General features: G+C 48.2%; 1 protein-coding gene across 5 annotated transcripts in view; it reads right to left on the bottom strand.

The window, feature by feature from the left end:
• Positions 1-2,809, bottom strand: part of LOC120848587 (gastrula zinc finger protein XlCGF49.1) — a 33,563-nt gene extending 30,754 nt beyond the window's left edge. For 3 of the 5 annotated variants that reach the window (XM_042288261.1, XM_042288262.1, XM_040220571.2), the window contains exon 1: positions 2,455-2,809. The gene's annotated coding sequence lies outside the window, so the exon portion shown is untranslated. The remainder of the gene's footprint in view (positions 1-2,454) is intronic. The other 2 variants (XM_042288263.1, XM_040220572.1) reach the window with 1 other exon arrangement.
• Positions 2,810-16,418: the final 13,609 nt, after the last annotated feature.

The following is a 16,418-nucleotide window of genomic DNA, read 5'->3' as shown; positions in this document are numbered from 1 at the left end:
GTCGAGCTGGAGACGCGGATAGCTGCTTTTGGAGTTCTTTTCCACATTACGAGTCACACAGTCGGGACTCTTTCTTCTTTTCTCGAGACTGCTTCTTTGCCTCTCATTTTTTCCTTTGCAGTCCTGTCGCATTTTCATGCGATCCGAACCCTTTTGCACATTCGACCGAAACCGGAGAAGCGTCTGCCTTCCACGGAGGTGTCTGCGTTCCACGAGAACGCCAGACAGAATCCGACTCTGAACAGATGGGCAGTCTGATGTGTCTGCGTCTACCGCAAGCAAGACAATCCCCTACGAGGCTCCTTCAATCTGGAGAGAACAACGACCGAGCATGTGACTGATCCATTCGGCAGACGTCTTTATCCTGATCGTCTCTTTTACTAATATTTTCATGTCGTTGTTTTACCTTTCTAAAATGTTTACGTTTCCCCAGGCTGGAAAGCAGTCGGCGCATTCATTCAAATGTTTGGCTTTGGATCTTTGGTGTTTACATTTCTTTTATGCTCGGTTCACCATTGAAAAAAAATTAAAAAAAGTTGGAAACAATTAGAGGCAACGTAAGCAATGGGTGACTTAAGCGCGAAACACATGTACGACGAAACCGTACGACGAGGGTTTTCGTAGCATCGGAGAGCGTTGAAAACCCTCGCCTCCGACCGTCGTATTGCGCGGTCGGACGTCGGATCGGACGGTTTCGTCGTACATGTGTTTCGCGCTTTAGCCCACGTTCTGGCGGAGGGCCGGCGATCGGAAGGCCTGAGCGTTTTGGCGCCCTCTATACTTCGTTTCAGCTTCGGTCCAGACGCAGCCAAAGCTACAAGCGCGAGCTCCGGGTTTTCAGCATCCCTGCCAAGCACGCGCGCTCGTGCAGTGCAACCACTGTTCTGGACCACATGCTCGCGCTTGTAGCATCGGCTGCGTCTGGACCGAAGCTGAAACGAAGTATAGGGGCAGGCGGAGAAAACATGGGAAAGGAGGGGACGTGATGTGTTCGCCGCTCCTACGGGGCGAGGAGAGGAGTCTCCACACCTAAAGAGCCTTCCTACACCGTGGCTACGGTACAAGCTAGTGATGGGACGAATCTTTATCCGAATCGAGATTCGGAGCCGAATCTGGAGATTCGGAAAGATTCGGAAGAGTAGCCGAATCTCAAGCGATTCGGAAAAGTTCGGAAAGATTCGGAGCGTTGCCATGGTTGCCAGATCACGTTGATGAGTCTTTCAACTTTTCGTGATATCAAATTCACTAAATTCTATGAAGTGCACAAAATATATTGTAATATAATATCATAGTAATAAATAAAACGTTCCGCTTTGTTTATATTATGTTGGATGTTTGTCGAGAACCCAGCCGAAAATCGTGGGAAAATTTAATTGGTTTCGGTTTCGGATTATGACCCATGCTTGGTGCACGTGGAAATACAAGTGCATGTTTTCATCGCCGCAAGAGATGATGCCGTACGTGCTGTTCAATATTGACACATTTTATGTTCATAATTACCGTTATAGTGGCACACAACTAAGTATGTTCGATTCGATTATCTTCAACGTGTGTCCACTGAGGTATTATCGGAACAAGGGAAACAACCCGATTCCTGAAACTCCTTGCGCCGTACCCTGCACTGCATTTGTACCTTTCTGGTTAATGATATGTGATTTAGTAGCATTTGTTTCGACGTTAGACACCTCTGTGTTGTTTGTTTTTTGTCAAATAAAGTTCACGTCCACAAAACTTACTGCCGAGAACGGAGAAACGACAGTGCGAATTAGCGACGTTTTTCTTCCCCACCGGTGCCGGTACGCGGTCGAAGTTGCTACGAACATTCATCTCGCTCTCGCGCCTTACAGGTACTGCATACGCAGCTCTAGAGAAGGAGACGAACCATTTCCTTGCCTGAATATATTTATTGTGCGTTGCGCCACATTATGTATAACACGCAGCATTTCGTCATATTTTACCGATCACCGCGAAACCGCACAGAAACCGAGACCGTGCATTGGTTAGGCCTACGTCAACCACACCGATCAGCTCAGCTGGATCCGGGCGTGTGCCGGGGTTTAGAATGACAGTACAGTACATACCATACGACGTACGTTGTAATAAACAAGACGAAATCTGGTTATATGCAGTAACAGTACCTAAAAACAAACAAAACTGACCGCGTTCGCGAGCTTTACGACAAGGTTCACGCTGCCGTTGCTGCCGTCTTCAACCAGCGACGAATCGGACGAATCTCCGAATCTGCCGAATATTCGTCGCGGGAAGTTCGGAAATTTCCGAATCTGGGCGAATCCGAATCTCCGGTGATTCGTCCCATCACTAGTACAAGCTATGACAGTGAGCTACGAGCGACGGAGAAGTAGCGAAGTGAATTCTGCTCTAGCACGGATGACAGAGCGAAATGGTTTTGGTCATTATTTAGGCAATGCTGCTTTGAGACTGAAATGCGCTTACCGTGAAGGGTTTCGGATGCTTCCCAGTCTCCTTCGATGTGCTCTGGTATGTTCTCCGATGGCTGACATGCATTTGCATACGTTTATCAGGCACGCTTTACGGAAGCTCGTTCGAAGTCCAAAGATTTGACTCCCATAACATAACAGAAGGCAGCCAACGCGGCACCGGCAAACAAATATCCATGCGCCCCGCGCCACTGTGCTCTGCACGCCGTCCTGTTTGCGCGATTCATCCAGTTCACCCGCTTCGCAAATTAGTTCTTGCGGTGGGTCGAGATGAAACACCGTTAATTTCTTTAATATCTATACAAATAATACCAATAATACACTCAAGACGCACGAAGCGATAGGGCGATCGAACTCCTCTATGGATTGTAGCAAGGTGGCTAGATGAATAGATAGATAAATAAATGACAGTAAAAATTTTTTTTTTCTTTTTTGGGCGGTAGCTTGCGCTACCTGGCCCAACGAGTCTACACCATAGCTCTGCACCCCATCAATCAGCGGCAGGTTGGGCAGGTTTTAGGATTTTAATGAATGCATAGATCACGGTATGATCGCGGGAAGCAAGGTGGACGTATGACTGGTAGATAAAGCGCGTAGCTTCCAACTGCAGTCAGTTTAGACGGTTTAGATGTGAACGGAAAAACGGAGGTGTATCTGCCACTTGTACTGACTCCAGAGTGGATAAGGGGGATAAGGGACAGACTGCTCAGACCGCTCAGACTCTCAGCGCAAGTCAGTACTTAACCACCAGCGTAACTCTTGTATCCCTAGATATGTGCAAAGGGATGCTTAGTACAATTACTTACTTTTAGCACTTATTTGGATAGTTTAGCCACTTTTTAGTGTTTTTAGGGTTTTTAGTAATTTCTTTGTAGCTTTTCAGCCATTTTCTCTTTTCAGAATTTGGCAACACTGGCCCCCTGGCCCCACGGGCGCACTCCACATCTTCAAATTCAAAAGATTGGCCGGGTTGGCCTTTGTGACTGCGTGTAGCGTTCTCTTATGCGCACTTTGGTATTTCTTTTTAAATTCGGACAAAGTTTTTAACTGTTAAAGTGAAGTGTGTTGCGGTGAAGTACGGGAACCAGCGTCTGCTAAAATCCTGACAACCGTACTTTAGGTGACTCGGCCAAGTTGGCTCCGATCGCTGATCCGTGGCTCCATTGAAATGCCTTGTAAATGGCTGCACTCGTACGCACCGCGATGCGAGCGTGTCTTTTTATCGCCTGCCCACCCAGGAGCCACTACCAGTATATTTCTAGGCACTGTACCACTACGAAGTCGGTGGCTCAGAGTACTTGGATTGCACGATGACCCAAAGCGACCACAATCCGCCAGCCGCGTGTGCTCCGACCACTTCTGCGCGCAATGCTTCACTTCCTGGCGTGTTTCAAACAAACTGGGCTTCCCGAAACGGTGGAGACTACTCGACGACGATGCTATTCCGACTCTTCCTTTAGATGTCATACGAGCACCAGTGTGCAAGAGAAGCGGACTGGTAAGTTCCTTTTAATTTCTGTGTACAAATTGTATTAAAGGGATACTCCACCGATTTTTTGAGCTACCTCAACTAACTATATTTTCTGACTCCCCGGCCTTTACTCTCTCCGGTATGCTATTTAGAATCGCGAAATTCATAATAGTTATTGCGAAATCGGCAAATGAAAATGATGCAAAAACCAACATTCAAATATACGCGCGCTTTTCAGGGCCGTGACGTCAGTGGCAGGCAGGCTTGCCAGTCGAGCAAGCAGCCAAAAAATAGAATATGCCAATCATTTGCTCCGTGCTGGAGCGCGGGTACTGCAGCGAGCTTCCCAAGCATTAATTTGACACCATGAAACTGCTTCGAATCAGTTTAAAACGAAATCTACAGCCCAAAGAGTGAACCCCTGCCTTCCACTGACGTCACTTTTTCATTGTTGCCAGTAGAGACTTCGAGCTTGAAAAACACGGTGAGGACCAAAACTGTAAATTCAATAACTTCGCGAAAAAACAATATTTTGACCTAATATTTGGGATACTATTTTCGCGATGTTTGTTGGTTAGTTCAGCAAAATTTCAAGCAAATCGAAGACAATGAAAAAATCGGTGGAGTAGCCCTTTAAGGACAAGGCTGAAACTGCTCGAAGATGTGACGCTAGCGGTGGTGATAGAGCAGCTGAAGCTTGAGAATCTGACGTTACCTGAGTCAAAAGAGAACGAGTAAATTCCTCCACGAGCCGACGTCCAGGTAAACCTAATGTTGAGAAAAAAAAAAAAACTGACGATGACAACAAGAAATGCGACATTTCTATCAATGAATAACACTTGACAGCAAGAACGAAAATATTGTTTTCTTTCTTAATTACATCTTTTAGAGCGCAGCTCTTCAGCGCCCGTTTCCGGCTTGAGCGGCGTCGCCGTCGCTGTCGGCGTAACCAAGGTCACCCCGAGGTCACGTGACCCCCCAAGGTCACGTGATCCCTCCCAAGGTCACGTGACCCCCCGAGGTTACGTGCCCCCCCCCCCCCCCCGAGGTCACGTGACCCCCCCTCCCCCCCCGAGGTCACATGACCCCCTCCCCCCCGAGGTCACGTGACCCCCCCCCCCCCCCCCCGAGGTCAGGTGACCCCCCCCGGAGCATATTAAAAAATGAGGGGAGGAGGAGGAGGGGTCTACCCTCCCCTCAGTACCCTTCCCTCCTCCTCAAGAGCTGCACTCCAATTCGGCATTACAGGAAGTTGTAAACGGCTTTCACTTTTTTCTCTAAAATAAATGCTACAAGCGCCCACAGTTTTCTTTCTTAAAGGCCGACCTACAAAACCATTTTCCACGGGAGAGGAGGTTTCCTCCTTTCCACCCAGAAAGGAGGAAACCCCTTCTTCTTTCCACGGAGGCTAGCTTCCGGACCCGCCCTTTTCAGGGGAGGAGGAGGAAGGAGTGCGAGAGGGGAGGGAGCGAAGGTCGTTGGGGAGCACTTTCCTACCCTGCGGAAAATGGTTTCGTAAGTCGGCCTTTAATTACATCTTTTTTCTCTAAAATAAAGGCTACAAGTGCCCACAGTGTTTTTTTTTTTTTTTTTTACAGTATAAAGTTTAGGGGGACATCGCCTCATGAAGAAATTTCAACTTTATTCAAAGCGTAAAATATATATATATATATATATATATATATATATATATATATATAGTTCACAAAAAAATATATATATAAATATTTTTATAAATATATAAAATAGTTCACAAAAATTAAAAAAAACTTGACTTCTCTCGAACATGTCTTTAACTGGTAACATTGTTGTGCTAAATTTTAAAGTCGAAACTCCGAGTAAAAATAAAATACTAAAATAAAAATATATTTTTCCAACAGCGGAGGGGTAGCTGTTGGGGAGACACCGAACAACGGCCATGTTTTTTTGCCTTATCCAGAGATAGCGCTGCAGATTCACTGGACGTAGAGTTCCTGTATATAGCTACCTACGGTAGCAGAGTTGCGCATTCAGCCTCGGCGGGTGGCCATAGCGCCGGCTTTTCTGCACGCCCTGGATGCTTTGCTCCTCACATGGCTAAATTTGGCGAATAGCGGCGCCGCCACGCATGGGAAACAGAAAACGAGGAGAAGGAGGCGAAAGCAGGGGAATGCTGGGGCGCGTGCAACGTCTACTTTCCTGCACGGCATTTGATCCGGCTCCTCACATGATCAGATCTCGGCGAATAGTAGATGCGGTGGCACGTGGAAAACAGACGCGCAACTCTGCCTCCCGTAGGAAGCCTATACAGGAACTCTAACTGCACGTAAAGCCCCTATGTGCCGAGGGAGAAAGCACACTTTTATCTGAGTTTTTGGTTCCGTAGGATATTTGCCAAAAAAAACAATTTTAAAAATAAATATTGACAGCGCGTCTCGCGCTGTCAATATTGCTCTAAAAAAATTGTTTTGTGTGTAAGTTCATTTTTTGACATGCGTGTCCCAACCAGACTGTTAAAAAAAAATCTTTTTTTTTTCTTTTTAGAAATCCTTTAAAGGGACTGACTGCTTGGTCAAGTTTTGTGTTTGAGAAAATAATTGAATATCATTGTTATTGCCTCGAAACGCATCGTCCGTGCAATATGTGAATTTTATTTGTCCCTATGCATGAGTAATTCAATTTTAAAGTAATCCAATCACATCCTAGCTTAAATGGTGCTTTCGTTGGCTACATTGAAGCTCTGACGTCACATAACGCACAGTAAGCATTTCCGTCTCGTCGTTCGCCTGCCAGTGAACACTGCAGCGTGCTTCATTTTTGTTGTTTTGTTAGACTTGTTTCGTGGATGGGTCAAATTTTTGTTGCGCGCTGGGGTGCCACAATTACCAGGCAGCACCTGCAATCCCCGAGAAGTGGAGCGACGAGCAGAATGGATCGTCGCCGCACGTAGGGAGCACCGGGCTCCCGTCAAGATTGAGATCCCGCTTATGCGACAATCATTCCACAGAAGAGAGCTGCGAGCTGGACTCTAAGTGGACAATAAGCTCGCAAGCTGAGGCGTGATGCCGTGCCGACGATATTCAACTGTGTCCAGCCACACCTCGCCCAAATCATATCAATCGGTTTGATTATGCGGCGAAATCGGAACCAACTGCTAGGCCATCTTAAAACGATGCCAAAAGTTATATTTAGCACGCATGCAGCCCATTTCTCTCTTACACGCGGCTGCATGTAAAAATCAAGTGTGGCTACGATTCATCAAGCTTGTCAAAGTCACGTGGCGATCTAGATATGTTACGTGCATTTTGAACGGTTTACCGTTTGCCTTCAACCTGCAGGCATCACCTTCGTTGAAAGGACCCGCTGCCGCTTCATTGGTCCGCAGATACGTGAACCCAAATGCTGCTTCGTGAACCCAGATGCTGCTTCAGAGGCGAAATCTGCATCCTTCTTTTTGAATGGGGTGATCGGTAGCTGAGTGGGCTAGTGCACACCAGCTCAGAGCACATGGAGTGAAAGCTCGCTCTGCAGAACCCAGGATCCTGTTTTCAATCCCCACCCTTGCCCGTTTTGATCTGGATGAGCACCGTACCAGCGTGCGCTCATGTATCACTACTGCGTGGTGCATGTTAAAAAGCTCAGGCTAGCAGTTGTACCACACTGGCTAAATTGCTCATCTACAGCTGAGACACCAGCCGCCCACTGAGGCAGACTAACTTCCGTCTGTAAAAACATACACACAATTTTTCTATTCGAATGCGCTCCTTGTCCAATCAATGGCCGTCGCAGTTGTGTATGCGCAAAACGGCATATGTTTAGAGATACAATAGTAAGGGTGCAGGCATATGTTTGCTCGAAGCTAACAGCTGTTTTCGAGTAATATCCTGCCAAAAGGCGCAACTCTTTTGCACACGGTTGGGAACTGCATTACAAGAAACATATTTCAGTAGGGTACAGCCCAGGAGGCAGTACACTCTAACCTTGTTATAACGAACTAGCATCGCAAGCAGAAACGTGTTTGCTATATGCGATATTAGTTATAAAATTACACACAAAAATTGATGCGAACGTTCCTGCAATCAAGCCCATGCAAGAACTTGCACAGCACTAAGATATAAAAACGAGCTATCACAGACCAAGAGATCCTTACCTGTCACTAAGCAGCATTAAAAAAAATAGATTGGAACATGAGGATATCAATTTGCAACACGAGAAACAACGTTAGCTGGATCCAATATTTCATTTATTTGAAGAAAGATGTGATTTTGAGCTGGTGCTTCTTCACCTGGAGCCACCGCGCTGGAGCCAATCGCTGCTCGTCCTGAAATCATCATACCGTAAGGGACATGCCAGACTGATTGCTTTCGTTTGAAGAAGCTGACCAGACACTGGCAGATTTCGCGCCCTTACATCCTTAAACCATGAGAACACAGTCCGGGTCGAGGCAAGCAAGCCTAAGACTCTTTCGGTCAATCTTGACGGTGTTGCTTGCCTAGCAGTCTTCTATCTCTTTCCTTACACACAGAATGATAGACATTGTACTTGGTGCAAGCTCGAAGTCCGCAGTGATGTCTTTTTTTTTTTTCCGACCGCTGTCCACCACCCTCAGAACCTTCCCTTTTGTCTCCAGAGAGATGGCTTTGTACTTCATCGCCGTTCGCAGCTCCGCTACTAGTGGCGTGGTTGGCGGTTGGCTTTAGTCTGCACTGGTTCTTGATGCCTCGCATAGAGGCCAGCAGCGGCGTCCCCGCTGTTATCCACCCAGTTCATAGGTGGCGCTACCTCCCGAAAGGCACGTTTTTGCACATCGGACGATCTAAAATTTCAGAATTTTTCGTTTTGAATTTTTTTTTTGCAATTGTTCTACTTTTTAATAACTTTCATAGTATTTTGTGACGTAAGAAAAGCAAAAATTGCTTTGATATAACAGATAGCGCGTCAGATCTCACGGTTTTGGTTTTGTTATATAACTAGAACTCCCATCCAAATAAAGCTTGACCAACCATACTTTGTGGTTAGTTTGCTATATCCGATAATACGCTATATCACTGTTTGTTATAAAGAGGTTCAACTGTACATTCAAAATAAAATACAAGACATCCATCGACCAACGCTTGTTGTCGCGACGATTCGTTGCATTATGCAACGTCACGCAGCAGCTACGGATGTCAGCCATTGACACTGGCGAAATTCAGGGTGCAGTATCGTATACACGCTCATGAAAGGTTTAATCATTGTTGGGAAATCATATATCAAAATAAAAATGATGTTTGTCTATATGAAGGCTCCCTCAACGTAATGAGCACAAAAACTTAAGTACTTCCGGTTTCAACCAGAGTCTCTTTAAAGTCAAGGATATGCAATTAATCATTGAAACATAGCCACTGACACTAGCTACAAAGAAACCCCTAGTGAGTAGAAAACATACGACGTATGGAAGATTAATAAAACCAAAACATATTCTCAAAAGCAAAGTCTCACCCCACTTCAGGTTCATATTTGCAGAAAAAAAATTCCACATAGGTCACACTTTTGTGCGAGATGCACCGACGAAAAATTTTGAAATAAACCACAAGTTATAAATTGGAAAATATTGTACCTCTTTCGAATGTGTTGTTGTGGGCCAAGTTTTCTCTTTGTGAGGTCAATGTTGAGGTGAGATTTTTTTTTCCGATGAGATGGGCATGCTAGCTCACATTATAGAAACATTTCTTCATTGCTTTGTGTGCACTGAGGCTTTTCGTCAAATCCCATGGTAACCTTTTTTTTTCTTTTTGTCAGTACTGCAAGCAAGCAAGTTGACGAGGACCGTGTAGAAGCACTCAAGTCCAAAAGCCTGCTTCCTCGGCTACAGGGACGGTATGTCCCTCAGAAGGTAAGGTGTCGTCAGGATATATTGCCTGCATTCCAGGCACCATGACCATCATAGAAGCGTCCAGCTGTTGCCGGCCGCGAATCCTAGCTGCGGCGCAGCAACAGAGGTGTACGCAGCAAATGCCTATGTAGCTTGACGGTCCCCTGAAGGGAGGACGTGGGCCCTGAAAACAAAAATTTTTTGTTTTTCGAGATATTGGTTTAAAGTTTTCAGGTTATATTCATAACACCAACAAAGGGTAACGGCAACGTTTCATGGTCCTGTGCCTGCTAGTTGTCAAGTTAGAGGGTGTGACGTACCTCGTCGTTGGTTGTCTCGGTCATGACTCGCACGCAAGCAATCTCGCTTAAACACTTTATTCTCTCGCATACTCGCGCGCAGCTGCATCGGCAGTATTGCTGATGTAGCTAAGCCTCTCCGTTCTCCCCCGACTCCCGTCTTCCTCGCTGCTCGTCCTGCTCCCGCATCGCGGCCGCTGCGCCATCTCTCGGGCTCGGTGGGAAACGGCTACAACAGTCGCCTATGCAATCCGAGAGGTGCGGCCCTTGTTACATGCATGCATCGTATGTGCACTTCCCCTAACAGTCCCCTCCCCCCCCTTAATCATCCGTGCGTGTATACCGTATTTACACAGATATAACACAAGCTTTTTTTTTGTTTTTTTTTTGGAATTAAGTGCTTCAAAACGCACCTCGCGTTATATTCGGAATCGAGTTGAGCCACGAGGCGCGCAGGTCTGGAGAAAGCCATCCCTCCGGCTCAATGCAGGAGATCGGGTGGAAAAAGAAGTGGGGGTGTGGAATGGAATTTATTAGCTATTGGGCCACGTGAAGGGGCGATTAGGAAACATAAAAAAGCATTTTTATCACTTTTCTGTTTGTACAACGCACGCACGCCACTCGCGTGCCATGCGGGAATGCGGGTACTGGCCGATTCGAGCCAAGCCAAGCCAAGCCAGGCCAAGTCAAGTCAACACAAGCCAAGCCAAGACCACCGACCGCGTTTACGCAATCATGAGGTGTTTATTTATGCGGAGGCAAAAAGTGTGATTGTGTATCGGTTCAGCAGTATTTTTTCTGCCGGTGCATTTTTTAGTTTCTGCTCCAGAGTGCTCTGGTGTTTGTGTGCTGGTACTTCTGCTTCGTGCCTTGCTTGGATTGTGGGCTGCTGAAGAGCTCACTCCGAAGAAGAAGGAACTACCAGGCAAGAGGTGCCGAACTGCTGCTTATCTGCATAGTGGTCAAGTGGATTGTAAACGGAAATACCTGAGCAGTCAGGATGAGTGCAGTCAAAACATAAACTGATATTTCTCCTATTTTCATTGACTTTCCACTTCTGCTGTGCCCCCGAATGCGAGGAATTGATGCGGCCTTGGTTTGCGTTATAATAGTAATATATATATATTTTTTTGTTTTGTTTTTTGAGGGCATCAAAACCTACCCTCGCGTTACATTCGTGGTCGCGTTGTATTTTCAAATGCGGTCATTCGAAGAGTCCTGGTATCGCACAAGTTGGTCTACACTGGCCAGACCTTTTGCTGGTCCCGTGGTCGGATGTTGCAGTTTATAAACTTTGTGCCCAAGTTGAGCCGCAACCACAAAAGGTCCGGTAGTCTGGGGGAAAGTTTGGCCGCGATTCCGCGGCTCGCATTGCTTAGGGTGTGCAAATCACGGAGCACCAAGTCACCCACTGGAAAGTTGCACGACTGTCGTGTGGCATCATAATGGTGCCGCCAAATCCCTTGTGCCCTGGTCTGGTGCTCCCTTGCAAAGGCAAGTGCATCTCTGAGGTGCTGGCTGAGCTCTGCGGCTTACGCATCGCAAGTGGGAAGCCGGGCCTCTGGATGTTCCTGCAAGGGTTTGAACTCCCAGGGCGTGTGGAGCTCACGGCCATAGCACAGCTGGGAAGGCAGGTGTATAGACAGTCACCATGCTCTCCGAGGTTCTCAAAGCGAATGCCACCTCTGGCAGGCACTTGTCCCAGTCCCGGTGGGCGGTCCAGTATGCCACGATTTCCTCCTTCAATGGCTCGGGATTTTGGTGCACGGAAAGGGTTCAATAAATTTGGTGAACTTGTCGAGAACAACCAGTATGTGTTTGTTCTGCCATGCTGTGGTAGGGAGAGGTCCTATCAGGTCGACACTTAGGTGCTCCATGGGGTTTGTTGCCCACAAGCTTCCCATGAGACCCTTGGGCTTTTGTCGGCGTGGCTTGAAGGCCTGGCAAGACTTGCACGACCGGACGTAGCGGGATATGTCGGACTGCACTTCGAGCCAATATAACCTCTCTTGGACGCGTCGGAGTGTTTTGAAGTGCCCTGCATGGGCGCTCAATGGATGATCATGCTCCATCTGCAGAAAAAAACGTCCTCAGGTGCAGAGGTAGCCAGGGGACTTTAATATCCCACCTAGTGTACATCAGGAGGCCCATGGTGTCTATCTCACTGCTCTCTGCCAGGTCTTGTACCATGCATGCTTTCTTATCCTCAGACAGGAGCGAGTCTGTTTTTAGGAAGTCGATTATTGCTTTTAAGCAGTCGTCTTTAAGTTGATCTGTTGCCAGCCTGTCTGCTTCTCGGAGTAGCGATGTGTCGTTGGCCTCCAGGGCTGCCAGCTCCTCGAAATGTATGGAGGGACTCAGCTCGGTCCACTGGATTTTAAACCAATCCTCCTTGACGGATGGTGGGGCAGTGTCTGCTGGGGGCAGTGGGCAACATCTTAATGCATCTGCAGGGATGTTGGCCTTTCCTCTTTGGTGCTTGATTGTGCAGTTGAAGCCTTGCAATCGCAGGATCCATCTTCTGACCCTGCTGTATGTCTGCTCTGCTCTGAACATCCAAGCGAGGGATGCGTGGTCGCATGGATTTCGAAATGGCTCAATTCCGCGTATGGATGAAACTTGTCCAGAGCCCAGGCCACTGTTAGGCATTCCCATTCTTGAACAGTGTAGTTTCGTTCAGCATCATTTGGAGCTCTGCTGATGAAGGAGACTGGCCTAAGTTGACCATCATGTTCTTGCAGGAGGACTGCGGCAATGCCAATGCCGCCAGCATCTGTCCCGAGGACAAAAGGGCGGTTGAGGTCGGGCAGAAAAACTGCCACTTTTTCTGCTAGCTGCGCCTTCAGAGACCTGAAGGCGGTCTGTTGTGGCTGCTCCCACGTCCAGGGGGCGTTTTTCTTAAGCAGCATTGTCGGTGGTTTCGCAGTGTCGGAGAATCTCGGGATAAAGCTGCGGTAATACCCCACTAATCCAAGAAATGCCTGCAGCTGCTTGACGGATGTTGGATCGGAGTAGGCCTCAACAGCTCATACCTTCTGAAGATCTGGCTGACATCTTCCGGGGATATCACATGACCGAGGAATTTGAGGAACTGTTTGCACACTTGCACCTTCTTTGGGTTGATTGTGAGCCCTGCTTGGGCTCGGCGTTGCTGGAGCTGGTGGGTGGCTTTGGGCCAGGGCAGCAGCATAGGGGCCGGCGCCGGCGCTCAGTGCGTAGCCTGGGTTTGGGGCGACTGAATGGTGCTTGACGAAGGCGAGATCCCTGACCACCTGGTCCGTCCTTGCTGTTGGCGGCACATACTTCAGCCGGTGCCCCGCACGTTCTATAACGCCGCCCACAGCCTTGGCCATTTCGCGCAGGTTCGCGAAGGTCATAGCCTCGCACAAGTCCTGGAACTTAAGATGCATTTGCCTGCGGATCCTCGCAACCTTGTCCGCGTCCGACACAGTTTCGCCTATCTGTCAAAATACTCCGCGATGACATGGATAAAGTGGCTCAGGCGCTGCGGGTGCTGGGTCTGATACTCGAGCTCTTCCTTTAACCGATGTTTGTAGTCCACTGAGGTGATCTCTGCATGGAATTCTTTGGTGAATGTGTTCCAGTCCTCAAACCCGCCGGAGAACCGCCACCAAAGCTTGGCAGTGCCTTCCAAGGCAGAAGGAAGCACTTGGCGAACGCGCTTGTCGCTTCCGATTCCCGCAACCAGGCAGAAATTTTCGAATTTGTCAAGGAACTCATTGGGGTTCTGGTGGTCTTCGTATTCGTTGAACTTTGACAACTGGATATTTCTGCACTTTCACGGCGTCGGTTGCACCGGATTCGTTGCCGGTTGCTGCACATCCATCGGCGTGTTTAGGAGCAGGTCGCGGACAGTCGCTGCCATTCTTTCACGGTCTAGGGAAGTCCCATCAGTCAGGCTGAGCAACTACGCAACTATGCTGGATGGGGTCGCCATAGTCCGGGTGGGCACAAAGAACCCGAAGAGCTAAACTGGCTAAACCGAGTAGCAGACTGTTTACGTCAGTTCTGCGCTTGTTGAAGGTCGAAGGACGAGCCCCCACTTGTGAATTTTGTCGCTTGTTGTATCGGTCACTACTCGCACGCAAGCAATCTCGCTTAAACACTTGATTCACGCGCTTAGCGGTATCTGCGGTATCGCTGGTGTCGCTAAGCCTCGCCGTTCTCCCCCGACTCCTGTCTTCCTTGCTGCTCGTCCCGCTCCTGCATCGCTGCCACTGCGCCATCTCGCACTCAGCGCGAAACGGCTACAGCAGTCGCCTATGCAATCTGAGAGGTGTGGCCCATGTTACGTGCATGCATCATATGTGCGCTTCCCCTAACAAGGGGTTTGTCACAATTGTTCATGTGCTTCTATTGTTCTGGGCCTGGAGATTTCGCAGAAAGTGGTGGCAGCGTGAAACTTGGGTGATTCCTGGATAGACACTCCAGGGCAAGACAAAGTCGTTCTCAATCATTTTTTTACAAAGTCGTTTAATTTTATGTTTTAGAGCGCAGCTCTTAGGCGCCCGTTTCCAGCTTGAGCGGCATCGGCGTCGCCGTCGCCGTCGGCGTAACCACGCGGTGCATTATGGGTAACTTTTCCCGAACGAACCCGAGGTCCTCTCAAGAGGACCTATGGTTTCTTCGGGAGGGCATCGGAAGGACCTCGGGTTTCTTTGGGAGGACCTCTGAAGGACCTCGGGCTCTTTCGGGAGGACCTCAGAAGGACCTCGGGTTCCTTCGGGAGGACCTGGGGGGGGGAGTCACGTGACGATGCCGTCGATCAGTGACGATGAGGATGCCAATGACGTCATCAGTGACATCTCTGATGACGTCATCAGTGATGATGACATCATCGTCACGTGAACCCCCCAAGTCACGTGACCCCTCCCCCAAGATCACGTGATCTCCCAGGTCATGTGACCTCCCTCAAGGTCACGTGACCCCCCGAGGTCACGTGACCCCCCCCCCCCCCCCTTCCGAAGTCAACTGATCCCTCAGTACCCTTCCGTCCTCCTCCTCAAGAGCTGCGCTCAAATTCGGCGTTACAACGAGTTGTAAACGGCTTTCATTTTTTTTTGGTGTTGCCCACATCTATCTAATTCAATATGTTCATTATGAATTCCTGATCAAAAACAGAAATTGTCATGCACTTACAATGTTATTTAGGAGTGGAAAAGAGAAACGGCAACACAGCTCGTTGCTTGCCACTACCTCTTTTATAAGCTTTCTGACATACTCTGGAATTGCAGCTCATGTATGATGACATTCCAAATTGCATTGAGCAATGTATTTACCCTACATTTGCTGCCACTCTTACGATAAGTTGGAAGCTCTATGATGTTGGCCGTATAGTGACCCTTCTGTGCTTTGGACATCTTCACCGTGAAACGTGCCAGCGATCTGCATTCTCAGTGTAGTACAGGATTGCAAGTCGTGGGGGTTTTGCCAGATGGTGACAGTCTACAAAAAAAAAAATTGTTTCCCTAATTATTAGTGGGCATGAAACCCTTACGCTTTGTGTAGTAAGTCGAATATCTGATAGTTACGCAAATAAACATATACACTTTTATTTCTTTAATGCATGTACATGTTTCAAATGATGGAACCTGGCTGTAGGCAGGTCATATAATTACCTTGCAATCATGCCTGCTGGGCAATAGGCCTTGGACTTGGGGGTGAAGTGGAAGAGGACACTGAAATGGCTCCAGGGCAAATGCTTGACTGTGGGGCATTATTTGTGCAAAGTCTTGAGCGGCCGCTTGTCCCCAGTGATTTTCTTGAAGTGGTTAATGAGGACTCTTTAGCGAGACGTGGGGAGATGAAATGGGGGACGACATTTTTTGAACGAAAAAAGAGCAAGGTGATGTTTATTGCGATGGGTATGAGCTAGTTCGAAGGAGTTGCACGGTAGAGTTTGGCTGGATATTCAACACCCTCCCCGCCGAATGGGCACAGCTCATTCCTTGTGTGCTTCAAGTCGATGCAGTAACTGAACGGGCTGTCGAATTGTGGCTCCTCTTGGCAAACGAACCATGCAGGACCGGATGTGGCTGTCACGTCCCGGGAATACTTGAAACGATGCAACCAGTTTTCTATGTTTGCCATGGGTGGAGATCGTCATGTTGTATCACCAAGTCGTTCGGCTGCAAGTTGCTCGAGGCTGCTGGAGTGCTGTGGTGAAATGACCGTAGTGCGCACAGGTACTCCTTGCGCCAGCGCTTCCAGGGTGACGTCGACAGTCTTTCCTGGTACTTCCAGCGACGAGTCAGCTCGTTGGCCGAGGAAGCAGTACTGTGAAATTCCAAACAAACGCCCCCCTCCCCCCCGCATGCGAATCAAAATTACCTGCT

The sequence above is a fragment of the Ixodes scapularis genome, unplaced genomic scaffold (assembly GCF_016920785.2).
Source record: "Ixodes scapularis isolate PalLabHiFi unplaced genomic scaffold, ASM1692078v2 ptg001458l_1__unscaffolded, whole genome shotgun sequence".
Taxonomy (NCBI): Eukaryota; Metazoa; Arthropoda; class Arachnida; order Ixodida; family Ixodidae; genus Ixodes; species Ixodes scapularis.
Note: the sequence above shows the minus strand (reverse complement) of the source record. Positions and strands in the feature narration are given on the sequence as shown.